This window comes from Oreochromis niloticus, linkage group LG5 (assembly GCF_001858045.2).
Source record: "Oreochromis niloticus isolate F11D_XX linkage group LG5, O_niloticus_UMD_NMBU, whole genome shotgun sequence".
In the NCBI taxonomy this organism is placed as follows: domain Eukaryota; kingdom Metazoa; phylum Chordata; class Actinopteri; order Cichliformes; family Cichlidae; genus Oreochromis; species Oreochromis niloticus.
In genome coordinates this window covers 38,601,401-38,622,719 of record NC_031970.2, presented here as the reverse complement: position 1 = coordinate 38,622,719, position 21,319 = coordinate 38,601,401, and the positions used below count along the sequence as shown (strand labels likewise).

General features: G+C 38.4%; 1 long non-coding RNA gene across 2 annotated transcripts; it reads left to right on the top strand.

Moving 5' to 3' along the window:
• Positions 1 to 7,838: 7,838 nt before the first annotated feature.
• Positions 7,839 to 17,477, top strand: LOC112846830 (uncharacterized). Of its 2 annotated transcripts, none has more exons than XR_003220008.1 (4): positions 7,839 to 8,035; positions 13,439 to 13,642; positions 16,872 to 16,939; positions 17,396 to 17,477. It is a non-coding gene; the product is annotated as an uncharacterized LOC112846830 (long non-coding RNA). The 2 variants fall into 2 exon arrangements; XR_003220007.1 differs by having other exon boundaries at positions 13,362 to 13,642.
• The last annotated feature ends 3,842 nt before the right edge of the window (positions 17,478 to 21,319 follow it).

The following is a 21,319-nucleotide window of genomic DNA, read 5'->3' as shown; positions in this document are numbered from 1 at the left end:
AGTGACCTGGGACCTTGATTGTAACAAGGCTGAACCATTGTTGGTTCTTCTTGCTGAGCTTTTGAATGAATTCTTATAACACAGGCATGTCCAAAGTCCGGCCCGCGGGCCAATTGCGGCCCGCGGTCCAGTTTTAATTGGCCCGCAAGTAATTTTATAAATTGAATAGAATATGGCCCGCACTCCAACTTTTGCTTGAGTGTATTGCACTTCTTAGTTTTAACACCAGGGGGAGCTGCTGTTGATCAAGGCAGTTGTTCCACCAAAAAGGACAATCACAGAAGAAATTTACTCTCAAGTTACTAAACATGGCAGAACCAAAGAAGCGAAAGATAAAAAGTGAATGCAGAAAATTTCAGACAAGGTGGGAGAGTGAATATTTCTTCAAAGAATTCATGGGGAAGTGTATCTGTTTGATCTGCGCTGAAACTGTGGCAGTTATGAAAGAGTATAATTTACGACGTCATTATGAAACCAAACATCAGGCCTATGCATCCTACACTGGTGCTGAGCGAGAGCAGAAATTAAAGCAAATGCTAGCTCTCCTGCGGGGTCAGCAACAGTATTTTTTTTTCGTGCTCAAATTGTCCAGGAAAGGGCTCCAATAGCAGCTATGAGGTCGCCCAACTCATCGCAAGACACGGCAAGCCTTTTTCAGATGGAGACCTCATAAAACACTGCCTCGTTAAAGTCACCGAAATAATGCGCCCGGAAAAAGTGCAGGACTTCAACAACGTCAGACTCGTCAGCCAACATTAAACTGCAACTGTGTGATAAAGCTGTGCTTTTGATTTTTACTCCATCGCATGTGATGAGAGCACCGATGCCACAGACGCCGCACAGCTGCTAATTTCTTTGCGGGGAGTGGACGAGAGCACGAGCGCTTTAGGTGAGTAAAAATATCTTCCACAGTACCCGTGTGTTAATGTGCAGGTACACATGCTTCAAATATCAATAATGCGCATCAATTCTGTCACTACCCTGCTTTTGCGCACCGCTTTCTTATATGCGTTTTTCTTGTTAACACACAGAGTAAACACCGCTGTGCACAGCGCACGCACACGCAAGTCAGCTGATCTCATCTGATGCAGATTTGCTCCTTGGTCAAGTGACATTTGTCCGGATTTTTGCCACGATCAGCACCGCAGCTGGATGGCCCGATTTACATACCCAGCGCAGCTGATACTCACCAGAATAATTGACTAAAATTATATGCACTCCTGTTATTAAGTCCAGTTCAGTCTGTTAATGTTGATAACCGTTTCAAACGAACGTTAATAGGTGTGTTGCTAAGCCTAATAACTTAAATAACAAACTTGAAATGTACCCGTCCCATTTTCCCCTTTATTGTTTTTTCTCTGTGCTGTAAATATTCCCTCTAAGAAGAAATCTGAGGCTGCTGTTCTGAGAATGAGCTACCAAAGCTTTTTCTGAATAAATCAATAAAGATCCATTTATGGAAAACTGTGATGAAGGCAGTTTTGTCTTTAATTATATTCAACAATATAACACATTTGACCACTTTTAAATGATTTTTAATACAGTAAAGTTAAGGTTATATACCTAATTTCTAGTAAGTGGCCCAGCCCGTCCTATATTTTTATGTATGTGGCCCTCAGCGAAAAAAGTTTGGACACCCCTGTTATAACACATTGTACGGTTGTAGAGTGAGGTCAAGTTAACAATCTGTTAAAATTTGGCTTACATTCACTAAGATCTTCAAGGTGAACTTAATAATTTATTGGTTGAAAATGAGCAAAAAAGCCTTATCACTTAAAAACTATGACTCTTACAACTGTGTATTGTCAACACTCTATAAAGATTTAAAATATCATGTCACATTTGACCTCCCTTATTGCTGCAACATCATTTTGACTGATTAGAAAATAGCCTCACCTGGCACTGCACTCTGAACCACTCTGTCCTCCCACAGCCCAGCCACACACTGATGAAGAAGAAACCTTGAGAATAACGCAACAGATAACCTGGCCTTCATGATCACCCAGCCACAACCCCTGCTGAGTTTTGGGATTTGGTTTGGATTAAGTTGAGTTTATAGACGGTGCCACCAAACACTGATGTCACATATTACAAAAATGGGCACCAAAAATCTCTCATGTGCAGCTGCAGTCTGTAGTAGCGACAGGCGTTGAAGACTTATACCAAAACACTGCTGGTGTCAATATAGGTACTGTCAGCGGTGCCTTAGTCTAAGACTAAAATTCATGTCAATAGAAGAAACAGTTGTCCTGAAAATTTTTCTCAAACTCTCACAAAAAGGTTTTTTGTTCTATAAATTATACAGATAAGCAATACTTCTGTCTTTACTGTCCAGGCATGTTACAGTGGTTTGCCTTGGACCTTTGAAGCAAGTGACTTTTCAAAATGCTGAAGAAGAAAATTTAACACATTATAATGTATTATATGATGCATTAAGTACAGGGGTTAAAGTGAGCCAAATGACCCAGAATGGCATACTGGCACCTTTTTTAAACATCATTAAATTGAAAAAACTGTTTCAAATAATGTCAGTCAGCTTCTCTTTTCATGTGCTGCAGCCTAGTTGCCCTCCTAGGTGATGCCAGAAGACATTAAAGTAACTACATGGTCTCACCTGCATCCATGCTTTCTTTTCTTTTTAAATCACAGTCATGTCCGCGCTGAGGCTGTCGATAAAGTTGCAGTATTTCAGCATCTGGATAGCTCTACTGACAAAGAGTAGAGCTTAAACATAGTAACACTTTCTAAGTTGCAGGTAATTTCAAATGAAAGAGCTCAATCCATATCAGCAACCACACCACAACTGTTTCTGTACAGTTTTGATAATCATCTGTCTGTGAGCTTACAGGTACAGTCGTTGTATTTTCCAGGGAAGAAAAAAAGCTATTGTGGAGAAAAATTTATTTTGTAATTATTTCAGTCTTAGATAGAAGATATAGAGAAGACAGGACAGGGGAGGAAGATGAGAGTGAAATTTATAGTATAAGTAGTAGAGGTGTAAGTTTCAGAGGAAAAGGATTGTCAAACATTGTTTGCGAGCAAGGTCAGTATACTCTCAAGCAGATTTGCTAGGATGATAGTATGTTCTATGGTGACACTTGCCAAATGCTGTCTTTAGTGGAATGAGAGATTTGCATCATAGATATGCATCTGATGAAGCTGCAGCAAACATGTGATGCTATCATGTCAATATGGAGTTTCAAGCAACTTGGTGCTCTTTAAATTTCAGCATTGAAAACAATAAATTGAAGTTATTAATATAAACTGCATCATGATCATTCCCAACATGTCATGCACACATTCCTCAGAAGTTGTTGTGTATTCCCTGACTGACTGGCAGTGGTTCCTGGAGCTTTCTTGCTTTTGTTAGATGGAATTGTTAGCAAAGAATGTGCTGCACCAAAAATTTCCTAGTGATTGCTTTGGTTGCTAGCAGATTGGCACAGTCATCTGCAGTTTTTCATGTTTTTCTGCAAATACCAACTAACCACTTGCAGAGCAGTAGTGAAACAGAAATGGAGAAGACTTGTTTTGAAAGTGTGTCTCAGCACTGCAACTTTGACTTCTGACTTTTGAAGAGTACCTGATCAGTGTTTGAAGACAAGTTTGTCACTTCCATTCAAAAATGACTGCAACAGTATTATAGTGACCAAAGCAATCACAAAGAAGATTTTGCCGTCTGGTTAGGGAATGCAGTTTTTCAGGGAAAGTGATTCACACCATTCATGTCATTCCAATGCAATGCTCTGTAGTAATAGTAGCATTAGTAAAAGTAATACTGTAGATTTGAATTATATGAATTTTAATAAAGTGAATTTAAATTAAATGTGTGAGTTGGGCTAGAATAGAATAGAACAGAACAGAATAGCTTTTTATTTTTATTGTACATGTAAAACAAAACCAGGCACAACAGAATACCCCTAGAGCAGCGGTCCCCAACCTTTTTGAGCCACGGACTAAACACGGTTTATGTCTTACAATATTTTCGCAGACCGGCCTTTAAGGTGTCACAGATAAAGACAACAAAATGAAACCTGTAAAAAAAAGATTTATTCGTAACACACGGGAAAAGACCCAGGGAAACCAAATTAATGATAAAAACGATTAAAAAAATAATGATAAAAAATTATAAAAACCCTGAAAACCATAAATTTCACACCCGCGCCTCAACTCTTGCGACCCGGCACCAAATGACTCACGGACCAGTACCAGTCCGTGGCCCGGGGGTTGGGGACCGCTGCCTTAGAGAGCCTGTCCACATGCCAACAGGTCAGAGCAATTTTAGCAGCACAAAGGGGGATACAATAAGCAGTCTTATGCAGTGGGTCTTTTATTGTTGGTTTTAGGATTTTAACAGGATTTTTTGAGAATATGAAAAGTAAAAAGTACCATCCTCCCTTTAATCTCTAATATCAAATTTTCATAGGTTCCTTGTGTATCATGCAAACGAAATAAAAAAATAAGTTGAATAAGGAGAGAATATATAATATCAGTATTACTGGGAATCATAAAACATGCTGCTGAATCCTGTCACTGTCAGCAAGGTGGGAAAGGGAATGCTAGAGGTTAAAATCGTTGTTCTATAGAGCATCAAAATTCATCCGTAAAATATTGTCATATCAAAGATGTTGAGTTACTTGGTCAAATATATCATTATATTTGACTTTGTCAGTATCGCCAGCCTTAACGCTTCACTTTTATTACTCTACATGTCCTTGCTGTTGCACTCTGAGTTCATGAAGAGCTTTTGAGTATACTGCTGTAACATTACAGTGAAGAATAGGAATGGGCCAGATTTAAGAGGTGATAGATTGTCTCCTGTAAGAAGTTTAACCCAAAAGCAGGATCTCAGAAAGCCGGGATGGTCACCATTATGGGTTACAGTGTGAAGCAATCACCATGGTTATCATTCTAGATGTTAATGGACTTTTTATGGAGTGAGAGACAGATGGAGAGTGACTACAAAGACACATTAATGTCCTCCCCTTAATTTTTTAACCTTGACCTACCTATCATGCTCCTGAAGTAATCGCCACACAGTGATGCACACACACACACACACACACACACACACACACACACACACACACACACTGAAAAGAATTCTGCAGAGGTCATTTATAATTAGTTACACAGCATGAAAGTAGTGCTGCAGTGCCACACACAATTCCAGACAATTTGCAGCAAACAGCATCCACTGCATGCAAGAAATAATCAGCATTCAAGGCAATCAAGTAATCATATTTTAAATAATGCATATCCCACTGGGGGATGATGTACTAGACTGTAGGTTGAATGTTAGATAATAAGCAAAAAAGAAAAAAAAGAGACAGAAGGAAAAAGAAAAAGCCAACCCATTATCTTTTCATTTTATTGTTGTATTGTATTTTTAACACCAGTTTTTTGTTGAGTACTGGTGCATTCAGCTGTATGTGTGGCTGTCAGAGTGACAGCTCTATATCACAACTCCAGCAGTGAGACAGGTTACCACAGGAACCCTGGAGAGAGCTGCAGGCTAATACTAAACAGCAGCAGTTGACACTGGAACTACAGACCTCTCTGCGGCTCAATCCAACTCAGGTTTCCCATTTTGTGGATTAGTGCAAGTTTAGGTGTCTGCCTCAGAAAGAAGCCTCACACCTGCTCCACTGCTTTCCCAGTCTGTAAAAACTGTACACCTGGACTTGAGTTATTTTGGTTCAGTGGATAAACCTCAAAATGAACTTTGACTGCTGTGCACTTTGCTCGGCTCAGCAACATATAGCCAGAGATGGGCAGTAATGTGTTACAACTACTACAACTACATTACTGGAATCCGATTACTTTTTTCATGTATGGAGTGCAGCGAGAGTACGACCATGCAGCGTTTAAAGCGTGGAAGTACTGACATTACTTTGAGTTTGATTCTGTAAAAAGTGACAAAAACATTAGCGTCCGCTGTGCACTCTGCATGGGAAGAAAACTTCTTTCTACAGCAAAAAATTAAACTTCAAATCTGAGCAAGCACCGAGCATGCTGCCATGGGAATGTGACATTCACAGAGAAACCCCCGGATCCCCCCACTGACATGACTGCTGCGGTGGCAAACCTCCACTCCTGCTAAACAGGTGAAGATAGATTTAAGAGACAGGACTCAGTGCTGCTGAATCTGTGATTTTATTTATTTTTTGTTGTGTTTTACTTGCATCTATTTGAAAGAGTGAGTGTAAACACAAAACATTATTTTATTTTATTTTATTTTATTTCATATGCTGGAATATGCAGAAAATAGGTTTAAATGTTAAACAAATTTCTTCAAGTCAAAAACAGAATATAATTTAATTTTTGCTAAATGCAATGTGCATAAAGTTAAAATATTAAAACTCATAAAACAATTTTTAAAATGAGACTTTTTCATTTGATTCAATTTTATACGATGGATTATGCAGAAAAAATAGAATTGGGCTGAAAGATCTGTTGCTTTATTATGTACTCAGGTTGTGTATCATGCTTTTAAAAAGTAACTAAGTAATAGAGTAACTAATTCCTTTTGAAAATTAGTAATCAGAAAAGTAACAGGATTACTTTCGTGGAGAAGTAATCAGTAACTAATTACTATTTTCAAGTAACTTGACCAACAGTGCATATAACCCATATAAAATAGCATGTTTCAAGACACAGAACAGCAAATTTAATCTGTCTTCTGCTTCGTCAGTGCTGTTACATGGTCACAAAAATTCCAATAAACAAGAAGCATTCTGAGAGCCCAAACCTCCACCAAGACTGTTCACCCCATGGGTGGTAATAAACATTATGTAGGAGTATGTAATAGAATAGAATAGAATAGAATTGTCATTGTCATGTACAACAAAATTGCGGGTGCTTCACACCAACTGTGCTGGAATACAATATAAACAGTAAACAGCAGGAACAAATGGCAAACAGGAGAAATATATACAATCAATAGGAATATGTCCAAAATATGGATGTATAAAAAAAACATAAGAGAAAGGCACAGGTTAGACAACAAAACAGTCACAAAGTACTTGGATAACGGATAAAAAGCATTGAACTGTAAATAACTGGACATAAATAACTTTTTATTATTATATAATATTACACTACAGTATTTTTCTAGCTGACCAGGCAGCTCATTTTCTTTCTCTTGACAATACTTTGTCTAAAGATGTAACACATTTGGGAGTCAACTTGAGAGAAAGACTGATGTGAAATGTAAAAGTGAGATCATAGGTCAAATGTGACAGGATTGTAAAGCGCTTTGAGGGTCCCGAAAAGCGCTATATAAATGCATCATCATTATTATTATTATTATTATTATGATATTTGGATGAACTATAATCCCCATGTATCATTTCCTACATATGCCTACAAGTTATTAATATAAAACACTGCAGTAAAAATTGTTTAAAACAGCTCTATATGGCATTATTATCACTTTGAAATTTAAATCAATCTGTTGTCCTTGAAGGAGAGACCAGAGGTCTAATGTCACATGATTTCTTAAATCTTTATATGGGACTTTCTAAATGTTGACAATACACACCACATTTGTAAGAATCATAGTTTCTATGTTAATTATTATTATTATTATTAATTATTAAGTCAATTATCAACCAATAATCATTTAGTAGACTTTGAAGACCTTGGTGGATGTAAACCACATTTTAAAGGATTGTTAACATGACCCCATTCTATACCCCTGTAAGGTTTTACCAGAATATATTTTTTAGGTATTGTGTTTACAGACAGAATGAGCTGCTCACAAACACTATCAACAATATAAGGTCATTGGAGGAGGTAAGAAATAAATGCATAAAACAAGTAAACATTTTTATCTTGATGTTTCTTGATGACGCTAACAGGGAATAAGAGAAGAGGAGGAGCACCGAGAAGATAGTTTGATATTGCACAGAAGGAGAAAGGAACTGAAGAGGGTTGATGTGACAGAAGAGATGTGAGGTAGAGGTCGATACTCAGCTTTGGTGAGCCATAACAGGAGAGTCAAAAGAAGAAGATGGTCTTCACTACATTTCAGGTAAATCATTCTGCAATGAAAATCCCTACAGTGACAATGCTAACATGTTGTTTAACAGGTAAAATGTTCACCATCATAGTTTTCACAGTAGATTGAGATGAGAAGAACAATATACCTTGTCAAGTATACGGTCATGCTCTAACATACTGGACAGATTAAAAATCACTAGATTAGAAGCTAAGGGATCAACAAAGTGATGGTAATGTATTCTCATTAGCAAAATGAATCTAATGACAGTAAAATATATGATAAAAATATAAAAGAAACATGAAGCCTCAGAATGAGTATTTTTGCATTTGTCCTGTTGAGTTTAGAAGGGGCTGATGCAACTGTGAAATTGCGTTCTTATTGGCTAACAACTTGTGACTGATAGGTAATTAACTAATTAGCATAGCCTGATTCTTAGAATATATATAATTTAATGAATGGATTTAACCCATAATGTAACCAGTGTTTACTATGGTGACAAAGCAAGACAGCTCTTATCCCTCTATACAACTGGGAATCTTTGTACAACCACAGTTGTCACCACTGGGTGGCCAGTAAAAAGAATGTTTTTAAGGCATTTTTGCTCTGGCTACACTTTTTAAAATGATGTTGACTTTTTTGCTACCTATTGTCACTAAATGGTCTGACAGTCAAATAGGTGTCACCAAAGCATGTCAACATTAGGCAGAGATCTTTGAAAAACCGCTGGGCAGTTCTTTTGAAGCACTGCCTAATTCAGTGGTTCCCAAACTTTTTTTTGCAGAATGGCAGATAGAGACAAAATCTTACTTAATCTTACTATCTTCAGGTTTTACACGCTTACATATACACACGCAGTTACTGTCCCTCCATTTAGAAAGGCAGAGGCGTCATGGTGTTTTTTCCTGTGTAATAATATTCAACATTGCCTATCTGTGCAAAATGGGTTTAAAAACATAAACAACTGTGGGATACTGTTTGTTCGTGATTTGGACAGACCTACCTTGGCACTTTTTTTTTTTTTTTTTTTTTTTTTTTTTCCATACCGCGCCCCCCCTAGGAGGCGGGCCCCACACTTTGGGAACCTCTGGCCTAATTTATCTTCCAGAATTCCGCCTCTTTTAATTCAAGATTTTTAATGCCATCGGCCTCTTATGATGCCTCTTGCTTACCTCTGATACTAATAGATACAATCTCTAACTTTGTAAAGTTTCATTATAATCGATTATTTTTCAACAAGACTCTCTTCACCTGAACAGAGCCATAAAGCAAGAGAGCACCTTCAACTACCTCTGAGTTTTTGTTCAGCTTTTAGAGAAATACGCTTAAACTAGCCATCCATCCAATTACTGACAAGGTCCAAGCAGACTGTGCTTTTATGCCTTCTAATATTTTGTTTGTGGGTCAGTTACAGCCCATCTGTGAATGCCTTCCTCTTGCCCTTTTGATTCATTTTTCTAAATACGCCATCTGGCGCTCGCTAACTTCTAGTTCTTGGGTTTACTAGAGGTCTGGTATTCCTTAAAGACCTCTTCATTTGAAAAGCGGATGACCTCTACCTCAATGACATTCTATAATATTAGCTGTTTTAGGTCATGTACATTTGATGTGCAAGGATTGGCAATTGCAAAACCCTCAGCCATGGCCAAGAAATGACTTTTAAAATGTAACTCATCTCGGGCATGACCAGTACAAGTGTGTCAGAACTCCAGAGGACTGAGAATATCAATTGAAGAACTGCTTGTCTCTCAGTAAATGTAGGTCATTAAACTTTGCTAAAGTTTCCGTAGGTTTGGTTTGGGACCCTTCTCAGGAGTTTTGCAGGGGTTTCTGGAGCATTGCAAAGGGCATTTGAAGTTGAATGATTTCTTTTTATTTGTTAGAACAAGAAAATAAGAACAATAGTTTCCATTTTTGAAAATGTTCTCCCATAAAATGATGTTGTTTTTTTTAGGATTTTCTAGATACATAGTTATTTAGATTACTGACAGGGCTTAGAAAGACATATCTTCTACCATATTAGCTTGTCTTTACTGGCTTAAATACAGAATATAATTAAAAAATCTTATCCTCAAATGCAAAGATCTGAATATTCAGATGCCGAGTTTAAAACATCCATAAAGAGATCCATATTTTCCGATTAATTACTGAGCTCTTAGATCATAACTTTTGTCTTTTTCATTTCAAAACAACCAACAGACAATCAACTTGTCAAATTTATACAAAAAGGAAAAAATCTGAAATATTTAATAGCATAAGCCTAACCATACTCAAAGAGAAAATGTGATGGGGGAAGGAGGTAGCAGATAAATGCAGCTCATTACAATAATTTAAAAAAAAAAAAAAGGTTAACAGATTTCATTAGAAAAATGCTCTTGTTGTTGTTGTTTTGTTTTTTTAGATGACTTTTTCCCCAATCCAGATGTTTTATAACATGATTTATAAGATTAAAAAGTGTTGGTGTAGGAGTTGTCAAATGTCACCATACAAAATTGGTGGAGTCAGTTATTCTTAAAACTGCAACCAAGCGGTCCAGGTCTGTAGAAATCATTAGATAAATGCTGGACCAATAACATGAAAAGCTCCAAAACGTAAGACCTAAAGAAGTTGGAGCCAGAACATGGTGATCACACACACAGAATCCGTACTTCGAAAGATCTAATCTATCGTCTGTTTAAACCAATGTAAACAATGTGTTACTTTAAAAGTAAATGTCATGTCTTGGACAGACTTAGGTTTTGTGTGTTTGTTTTGGAGCTCCCTACTTTCTTATACATTTTTGAGATAACTCCTTTCTTACAAGGTTCATGTATTAACATTGGTTTGAGAAGTTTAGGAAATAATGGATTATTTTGCCTTAACAAAACGTTGCACCTGTGGATATTTTAAAACAAGTGACCTACATATTTAAAATCCTTATTCATAAATACAGAGAAATTTATCAATGAGAAATTATGAATTTCTTTTTCAGCAAGATCATTGGATGTTGTATTTAATAAGAGGACTTAAGGAGAGCTTGTAGCTTGTGGGATTCCAGAGGCTGTCAGGTTGAGTGTGAATACGGCAGCATATGTAGACTTAAACATGGGAGGCATAATATGCCTTTAATGAGTATGAGAAGACAGTCCAAGGGAAACAAAGTCCAAAAGGTATCTAAATCCCGGAGTCCAGGGAAACCATGAAAGTAGAAAAACAAACCATCCAGGAAATGGCACAGGAAGGGATAACTAATGCACTGATAAGGAACAAAGGACTGAGTGGGCTTAAATACACAATGAGGGATAATGGGAATTGGATACAGCTGCAGGAAACACACGGGAGCAAACAAGACGAGGGGAAGTAGGACTAAACACCAAGCACTAGAGACAAATAACTATCAAAATAAAACAAAGTAAACTAAATGGGGAAACACAGACACAAATGAACTTAATACAGGGGACTGACGCAAGAGGATGACAATAAACTCTAAACAACCAGGATTTGAGAATGGAACTAAGAAAAAACATAACAGTATAAATAAAACTATAAATAGAACTAAGTAAAAGGAAAACATGAAGCAAATTCAGACCAAGATTGTGTGTTTGCTAGTCCTGACAGTCTGGGGGTGGTTTGTTAGGAAATCCATGTGCGAATGGTTTTGCTCAGACCCGGATTTTGGAGTTTGGACACCAGTTTGCTGGGGACAACAGTGTTAAAGACAGAACTGAAGTCCATGAAGAGCATTCTGGCCCACCTGCCTGGTTTGTCAAGGTGTTCTAAAGTCGTATGGAGGGCAAGGCTGAGTTAGGGGTAGGCAATATATGAAATATACTCAATGTATCGCAAGTTTTTCCACGTACGATGGTTGGCTTCATCTTCATCATCATCTTAAACGTCGAGTCTAAGTTGCCATGGAAATATTAACTGTCTGCACCTAATTCACTGCAGGTTATTTTTCTCCCACATGCTGCGAAAACATCGTTAACATCATTAACTACAGCCCAGCCCATGCAGCAGTATATTAATAACTAACCTTGTATTGTGGATGGATTATCTCAGTTGTTCTCCTGACTGAAGTTTGGTCCATTTACAGCATCCTGCCATGCGATTGCATTTGTCCCTAACCATCGGGAACCCTCACGGTGAGAGTGGAAAAAAGTTAGCGTTCATCCTCCAGCTTCACTGTGCTAATGTGTTTATATTATGCTAACCATAGCTGTGTAGCTAGCACATCATTATATACCAGCTTCAGTAACCCTACAAACGTCACTGCTGTTTAGTTTTCTGTCTTCATTTATGTTGGAAGTGATAGCAGAGCTGTACGTTTGAATTTTTTCCCTCAGTCAGAACATGGTGTATTATGTTTGGGTGGAAACTAGCGAGCTAACTCCCTGCTAACTTCGTTAAATTTCATAAATTCTATTTTCATGGATGCCTGGATGTTAAACTTAATTGTTACACCTTGTAGAGCAGCCACACTGATCATTTTATTAAAGATGAAAGAATTTAGAAAGTTTGTAACTCTCAGTGATGCTGCAGTGATCCTTCGACTTTTGGACCCGGAAATGCCTAATAACGTCAGACTTAAAGAGCGGATATCCAAATAAAAACAATTTAAATCCAAGAAGCACTCTTTCTCAAATAATTTTTTTACCTCAGTATTTTACTCTAGAAAATATTCCCATGAGGTTTCTGGGTCAACATAACAAAAAGACATAACACAACAGTGTGAGTCTCTAATGTGAATCCTTAACATAACTATACATATAGATTTTTAATGCTAACTATGAGTAAATAGATTTTTGCACCACCTTCACTAAATCCATGCATTTTTTTAGCACAGCCAAACAGATTAACCACTGCCTGTTACAATATTTTAAATTGGTATTCCCCAAATATATAGTTAAACATTTGCAGTGAAGTATGAGGTGATTTACTGGGTCAAATGTGCCAGAGCCTGTAATTTCACAGTCTTTGGTCAGATCATCCAACGCTGTCACCTTGTGGTAGAAAGAAAATACTGCACTATATGTGTAAGAGGATTCATATGAAAACATTATTACACGCCTCCGATCTGTAATGACAGCGGCTTCTCAAACAACACCAGCCATGTTGGTTTAACCTTTCTCACACGATCAGACTGGGTGACACGTGTGTGTGTCTTATTAAGTCCTCTGTATTGGTAAGGAAGGGTATGATATTAATATTCAGCTCTATATTTGATCATTACGAATATGCCTTAGCCTTTTTTTCCATTCATGTACGTGCCCTTTCAGGAGCAGCCCAAATCTCTGCACTCCTCACAGCAGCATATTTTGGTGAGGCTTTGCATGTGTGTCACAGAGCAACCCTGTCCTCTCTTTCACCCCGAAAAAAACAGAAATATTTCGTCTTCATCCTGCTTCTTCTCTCTCTAACACCCCCCACCCACCCACCTCTCCCTCTGCCTCCACCCAGCTTTGATCCGCCCCTGCAGCCACGCTGGAAAGATGACAGAGCGAGGAAAGAGAGAGTGGAGAGGGAGGGAAAGGGGAGAGAAAGATGTGACAGCTCCTCAACAAGTGTGGCGCACCGGGGAAAGGGAGAGAAAAAAAGGGAGTGCTATTCTGATGATGAGCTTCTCGCCATGGGAGGAGGACGAGACATATGCGGCATCAAGAGGTGCTGGAGCTTGGTTAAGCATGCACTTACTTGCTGCTCTCATTTTGCACACACACTCACACACTGTCTTAACTGACTCTGTTTAGCCTCAGTCTGAATTGTCAAGAATCTCTGTTGTTACCAGGCCTGACTGACACAGATCCTGACTTAAAATGCATGCAATAATAACCAATTACACAAAAGTACACTTTTTAGCAGCTGTCTTCACAAGAACGCACACAAAATCATAAGGCATAAACAAATAAACACTCAGTAGTGTACAAATAGGTTCTCATGTTAAAGAGTCTCTGCAACTCTGCAACAGCAATAAATATGTTATAATCTGGTAAAATAGATAAATAAATAACAATGAAATAATTCTAAAAATGATGCAGTAATGCAAGGACTCACTTCTGCTAATTTGAGTCACTGAACTGGACCTCTCTACCATGTCTGTGGTTATGGTACATGTTTTAAGACAAATATCTAACAAATAACATTACTGGTTGGTTAACTGCCTAAATGTCCATGTAAGAAGTCTGTACCTTGGACTCACAGAGTCTGTGGATGTTGTCAAACAATTTTGTTCATTTTAACAACTTAGCACGTCACAGCCATGTCCAAACATGGTTACCAGAGACTTTAAATAATCTACATGGTAGCAGCAACAAAATCGCAAAAGTCGGACATTACAACATCACTACATCTATGACATTCTGAAGGAGGGCATGCAGAGGGCTGGTTTGACAGAACAGGATGCAAGGGGTAGAGTGAGGTGGAGGCAGATGACAAGCTGGGGCGACTCCTAAAGGCAGAAGCCCAAAAAAGAAAATCTTACACATGCTTTATATTATTGTAAATTCACACTTGCTCAGTACTCAATACCATTTTAGATACCATGAGGGAAAATGACAAAAGTGCCAATTACAAAATTGGGAGAATGGCTTTTTAAATAAATAAATAATACGATTAAAACAATACTGGGTCAGGAAAAATGAATTCAGCTGTAGCCCTGTTTATTTCATGTGGTTCTGGTGATTTGGCACCATGCTTTCAGTACTGATCAAAATGAGTTACACAGGTAGACTAACATTCAACTTTAATCTGTGAATTTAAGGGAAAAAAAAGATGATCTAAATTTGATAGACAGGACTGATAATGTATAACTGATGGTATAATTTTAGAATTAGCTGCTACCTGCTAGCTTAATAACAACATATTGAGGCTACCAGGTGATTGCTAATAGTTAAACAGCTAACGTTAATGTGTACGCTGGCCATGGTAACATTTTTGATAAACACTTTAATGTCATGAAAACATGAGCTTTACTGACCTCATGAAATTCCTCATAAAGATGTATTATAATTAGGGATGGGTAGTGATAAGATTTTCACGATTCCGATTCCATTTTCGATTCTGTTTAACGATTCGATTCTTTATCGATTCTTGTTTTTAAAAAAGGAGAACACTAAGGTCGATTAGCTTAGAACTTTGTTTTATATCTTCTCTTTGAACAAGATAGAAATTTAGGAGTAACATGGCCTTACAAACCCAACAGTGAGATCTTAAGAGATCCACAGCCTACGGCTCTTCAATGGGGTGTCACAGGGTCCCCAGGAAAAAAAATTGTAAATGTAAAATAATAAAATAAATATTCTTCTGTAGCAATAACAAAGTATAACATAAATTATTCTGTAGCAATTACACAAGAATATCCAGTAATGTCCCTGCCTACAATTAAACACATTCACTTACCGAAAATCGGGGCAAATGGGTGCAAGCCTTTGACCATAAACTTAGTCACTGCTCGGTGACATTTGTCTATCCTGGCCTGAAAGGAGACGCTACCGGTAGACTGCAGCGAGAACTGCCAGCATGTGAGCCAGCCAGACTCTGTCTGTCTCTCTCATCATGGTCACCTAAATGCAGCGCACAGTAATGGCAGGTTTTGTAATAAGGCAGATTGCACTAACATAATATGCACTGTTAGCTGATTATTTACCTGCCGTATTAACGGAGGGGACGTGCAAACGTTACCGCTGCTGCTGGGTTGAGATTCACGAGTCCGGAGCGGAATTAAAAACACGACATTCATTTAAGGTTATCGCGTGTTCTGTGAGCAAATGCTTTTGCATATTCGTAGTGTTTCCTCCCTTAAATGAAATATCTACTTTGCAAGTATTGCAAGTTGCCCTGTTGTCATCCGTTCTCGTAAAGTATAACCAAACTTTTGAGCGTTTGAGCCGCTTAGGCGCCCTGCCAGGTAAATGACGCTCCGCAACATGGTGACGTCATTCGAGGCGACTGGAATCGATAAGGGAATCGTTTGCAAAAATGGCAAACAATTCCAAGGAATTGAAACAGTGGGAACCGGTTCTCAACAAGAACCGGGTTTCGATACCCATCCCTAAATATAATGGGTGTTAGTCTCTGGGTACTGTTACTGTGCTCGGCTGCTAGTGATGCTAGCTCTTTGCCTGCCTGTCTGATGCAGTGCTACATGGAAATTTGTGTCAGCTGGAGAAGGCAATGACAAATACAAAGAGTAGAGTTACAAGTAAGTATCTAATCCAAGAGTCAGTGTGAATTATTCTCCGAGTGTGTGTTTGTTTATTTTGGGGCAATCTAATAACCACTCTGAAGAAAGGAATTAGCAAAATATAAGGTAGCACTGGCTTTAAGTTTAGTGTGCTAGTTGCAGACATACACTGATAACAACACAACTCACCCAAGTCATCCACATTGCTCTTGTAGAAAAATCCCTGCATTCTTACCTTTTATGTGCTTTTTGTCATTTCACTTATTTTGACCTTTAAAAAAGATGTTTTACTCTGAAATGAGATATGTACTAGGTGATAATGCATTCTCAAACTGTAGCAAAATGAGAAATAGGGAAAACTCATTATGTCAAGTGGTGGCCATAGGGAATCTTAATGCATTTTGTACTCATTACTATACATTAGAGCACAGAAAAGTACACACAACATTTTTACAGGGTAATTATTTTTGAAAGGCAACTGTTAGCTGAAGAGACTAAACAGGATCTGCAGCTATGTGAATAATTATGATAATGCTAATGAACGGCTAGATTGCTCAAATGTGTCAATATGTGCATGATGGTAATGTGCTTACAATCTTGGTAGAATTTGGAACGCACTTCAGGCTATGTTTTTCCATTGCTAAGACAAAACTTTAATAACATATTTTCTTATGTGATTGATTCGCTATGTGGCATTTTGCTCTGTTGTAGCTGTGCGGACTGTAGAGTGTGAATGGAGATAAGGCAACATGCTGGAACCCTGATAACAACAGTCAGAGGTAAAAAAAAAAAAAAAAAAAATGGCGCCGGCGTCTGGAGCATGTCTGCTGTTGTACAAAGCATATTGTGGAATACAAAACTTGTATGGAAAGTGTGTGAATATTAAGCTTTGTAGTGTTCAGCTTTACTCTAATGTAGGAGAACTATCTGATAACATTAACAGCATTGCAGTATCCCATTGTTTGTCTGTGTGACTAAGGTTCTATATATGTAATTGCATTTCCCAATTAGTTAATAATAACTAATTATAATCTGAATGTTAATTAGAAAAAAAACCCCTCATAAACATGAGGTTCCTGCAAGAATACTCATCTTATCATCTTTACACCTTATTAACATGCATCAGGTATCACAAAAGCTAATTAAAATCATCCGTGTTACACATATCTAAATTGGATTTCTCTTAACCTCACAAAATACTAAATGGTGAACTATGCTTCTCATAATATTTACAGCTTTCTAAATTACCAATCAGCAGGAAATGGTTGACTGGGTGTGGTACACCATGGAGCCAGACTTATTTATATAAGAACTTGCTTAAGTAAACTTTTAAATGCAGGATTTTCATATTTAGGCTGCACACACCTTGTCATAGATTTCTGCAGATCAAATACACATGATAGAGCATAAGTAGAATAGAGTAGAATAAAGGTGAACCTGCTGGTGTGTTTCAGATCGTTGTCAACTTCTCTTGAACTTCGGACTCGGGCATTCTCCCTTCAAGATTTTCTGGTAGAGAGTATTCCAAGCTCTGAAGCGGTAAAGCTGGTTCAGGACTCCAGGACTGAAAAATGAAGCCTATGAAAAGAAAAGGCATGACAATACTAGAGTCCCTCAAGCATTTCTCTATCCATTCAGTTCAATTCAATTCAGCTAATTTTTATGTATTGAGTGCCAAATCACAACAATAGTTGCCTCAAGGCACTTATGGTGATGTTTCAAAGCCAGGAGATATGAGGGTTGGATTTCACTTTGAAGCTTTTTATCCTCTTTTTGTCTCTAATAAAATTGTTTACAAAATTACCTTTGTGTCATGTTGAATAAATATAAATTCACCAGCAATGTAATTTGTAAATGCACTGGTACTTATACAGTGCTTTTCTTACAAGCCTCATTCGCACGTATATTCATGCAAGTGTTTGTTTGTTTTTGTTGTTGTTGTAATTTTTTTTCCTGTGTCTAAGCACGTTTAACATAATGTTCAAACCCTCACACTCCAATGCATCAGGGCAAATTGCAGTTCAGTATTTTACCAAGGATACTTTCTAAAACTTCGAATGTGTCCCAGGTGCAGTCTCAAAAACCATCAAGCACTACAACAAAACTGACTCACATGAGGACCGTCCCAGGAAAGGAAGACCAAGAGTCAGCTCTGCTGCTGAGGATAAAGTCATCCGAGTCACCAGCCTCAGCTTCTGTGTGAATCAGGTCTTTATGGTCAAATAGCTGCTAAGAAACCACGACTAAGGAAAAGCAACTAGCAGAAGAGATTTGTTTGGGCCAAGAAACACAAGGAGTGGACATTAAACCAGTGGAAATCTGTGCTTTGGTCTGATGAGTCCAAATTTGAGATCTTTGGTTCCACCCACTGTGTCTTTGTGCGACGCAGAAAATGTGACTGGATGGTCTCTGCATGCATGGTTCCCACTGTGAAGCATGGAGGAGGAGGTGTGATGGTGTGGGGTGCTTCACTGGTGACACTGTTGGGGATTTATTCAAAACTGAAGGTGCACTGAACCAGCATGGCTACCACAGCATCCTGCAGTGACGTGCCATCCCATTGTAACGTTGGGTTGTGTTCAGTGGTTAAGAGGAGGCGGTAGAAACCTTAGCAGGATAGTAGGAAGAATACACGATCACACTGGTCCTGGGAATTCCACAGCTTGTCCTTTAATGCACATTCTCTTCATCCACCATACAAGGCCCGGTTAAACGGCTGCTGCTTATCGAACATGACAGACAGTGTTCATACAACCCGTAACGTCGCAAAGGTTTTCTGGAGAGGTAAAACATATAAAGTCTGTCTCTCTCCATGTATTCGCATGCAAGCACGTTGCTCCCATAAATCACAGAGAGGGCAGTGGCGCACACTAATGACCTCATATACCCTTGACTTATGTTACATTAAAGAGACACCACACCATTGTGACTGTTACACCATCCAGTTTGCATTTAGTTGAACCATCATTAATTTTTCAACAGGACCCCAAACACACCTCCAGGCTGTGTAAGGGCTATTTGACCAAGAAGGAGAGTGATGGAGTGCTGCACCAGATGGCCTGGCCTCCACAGTCACTTGACCAAAACCCAATGGAGATAGTTTGGGATGAGATGGACCAAAGAGTGAAGGCAAAAGGACCAACAATTGCTCAGCATCTCTGGGAAATCTCTCAAGACTGTTGGAAAACCTTTTCAGGTGACGATCTCATGAAGCTCATTGAGAGAATGCCGAGAGTGTCCAAAGCAGTAATCAAAGCTAAGGGTGGCTGTTTTAAAGAATATAAAATATAAAACATGTTTTAAGTTATTTCACACTTTTTTGTTTATTAAATAATTCCATATGTGTTCATTCATAGCTTTGATGCCTTCAGTGAGAATCTACAATGTAAATAGTCGTGAAAATAAAGAAAAATTATTAAATGAGAAGATGTGTCCAAACTTTTGACTGGTAGTGTATAGCTCATTCACTTCCATTTTTAGATTTTTACAGGTTTTGTAAATCCTATTGCAAATCTTTAGCAGGCATAGCAGAAAACTAGCATATCAAAACTGTATTTATGGAAACTAAAATAACGTGTGTGCTATTTCTTGCCAAGAAGCTGGTGTAAATAACAAGTTTAACTATTTAGCACAAATTTACACATACTCAGTAAGGACTATCTTGCAAGCACACTTGCCCAGTGAATTACAGTAATTCTTATACATCCTACAAGATAAGGATTCCTTTATTGTACTTAGGTATTGTACAGTGAAATTGGAAATATATTAGGATTAATAGGATGTTCTCTCACAGACTGGTTCTGATTGACTAGAATCACTCCCTTTTTAAAAAATATGGTCAAAAAGATGTTTAAAAAGTTGTAAAAAGTAGTCCTTGTGCTGCCTGCACTGCATGAAAACCCAAATTTTCAGCCCCGATTTCCAGCAGTTATAGATGGTTTATGGGCTGTGAAGCCAAGAGAAAGCTGCTTTCTTTTTCATGAAGAAGGAAAAAGGTAGTCAGCTCTTTTGCATCACATCATGAAATACTGCACACTTCTAATACTTTTACTGAAGTGATTTATGTTCATTTGTAAAGTTTTAAAGAATTTCTGGAGCTTTTACAAATCACATCTAGCCTTGAATTACTGGGGAACAAAAAGCTCTTTTTCTTCGTTCTTCTTCACTCCCTGCCAACTGACATAAAAGATGCCAGATTAACACACTGGCATGCATAGATTGGTGAGGTTGGTGCACACAAAATATCTACTATTGTGTGTGTGTGTGTGTGTGTGTGTGTGTGTGTGTGTGTGTGTGCGTGCGCGCCTCACGATAATTGCCTGGATTTATGGGTGACAGGAACAGTCTACTGTGTCATTTGGATTTTCAGGGACAAGGGTTCACTTACCGGTGAATGTGGCAGACAAAGAACCCTGTAAGAATACACACACACACACACAAGCTGCGTAGGAGTTTCGCGGCTTACTGTTTGCACGTTTCAGCGATATCTTGTGTATTGAATGTGTGGGATGGAAGAGTGCTGCTTGTAAGGAGACAGATGCTGAAGCTCATAGTGACACATAATGACATACACAAAACAAGCCCACACACAATTCAGAAAATAAGGCAAACGCTGCAATGAAGCTGATCTGCTCGTCGTTACCAACTGTCCCACAGATGAACTCCTGCTACTGAGATTCACACTAAACCGAGGGGAGCCTGATCAAATACTCCAATTCCCTACTGTTACCCCCCAACCCCTCGCCTTCATACACAGACACACACATGCAGCAGACACAAAAACAGAGTACGAGGATGTTGGTTGAATACTAATGTTGGACCTATTTACATTTCAAGCCGTACGACTGTCAGCACATCTCTGTTTCAGGGAGAGAGTGGGGAATTGTCAAGAACACACAGTTCTCGCCTGGCTCTTAGTTTTACTCCAACCTTTAAACCCACAACATAATGCTGGGATACTCTCGAATCAAGGGCTGATAATGAAACTTCAGTTTTCATCGTTCATTTTGTGTACAAATCTAGTGTTTACACCTATTTTTGTCCTCTGAGAAACCAGCCCAAGTTTAAGATGTCTTTCACTCTCACTTGCGCACTCTCTCACTCTGTTTTTGGTTTGTTTATCTGCATCATTTCACACCGACCCTCTGAAAGCAGTCAAA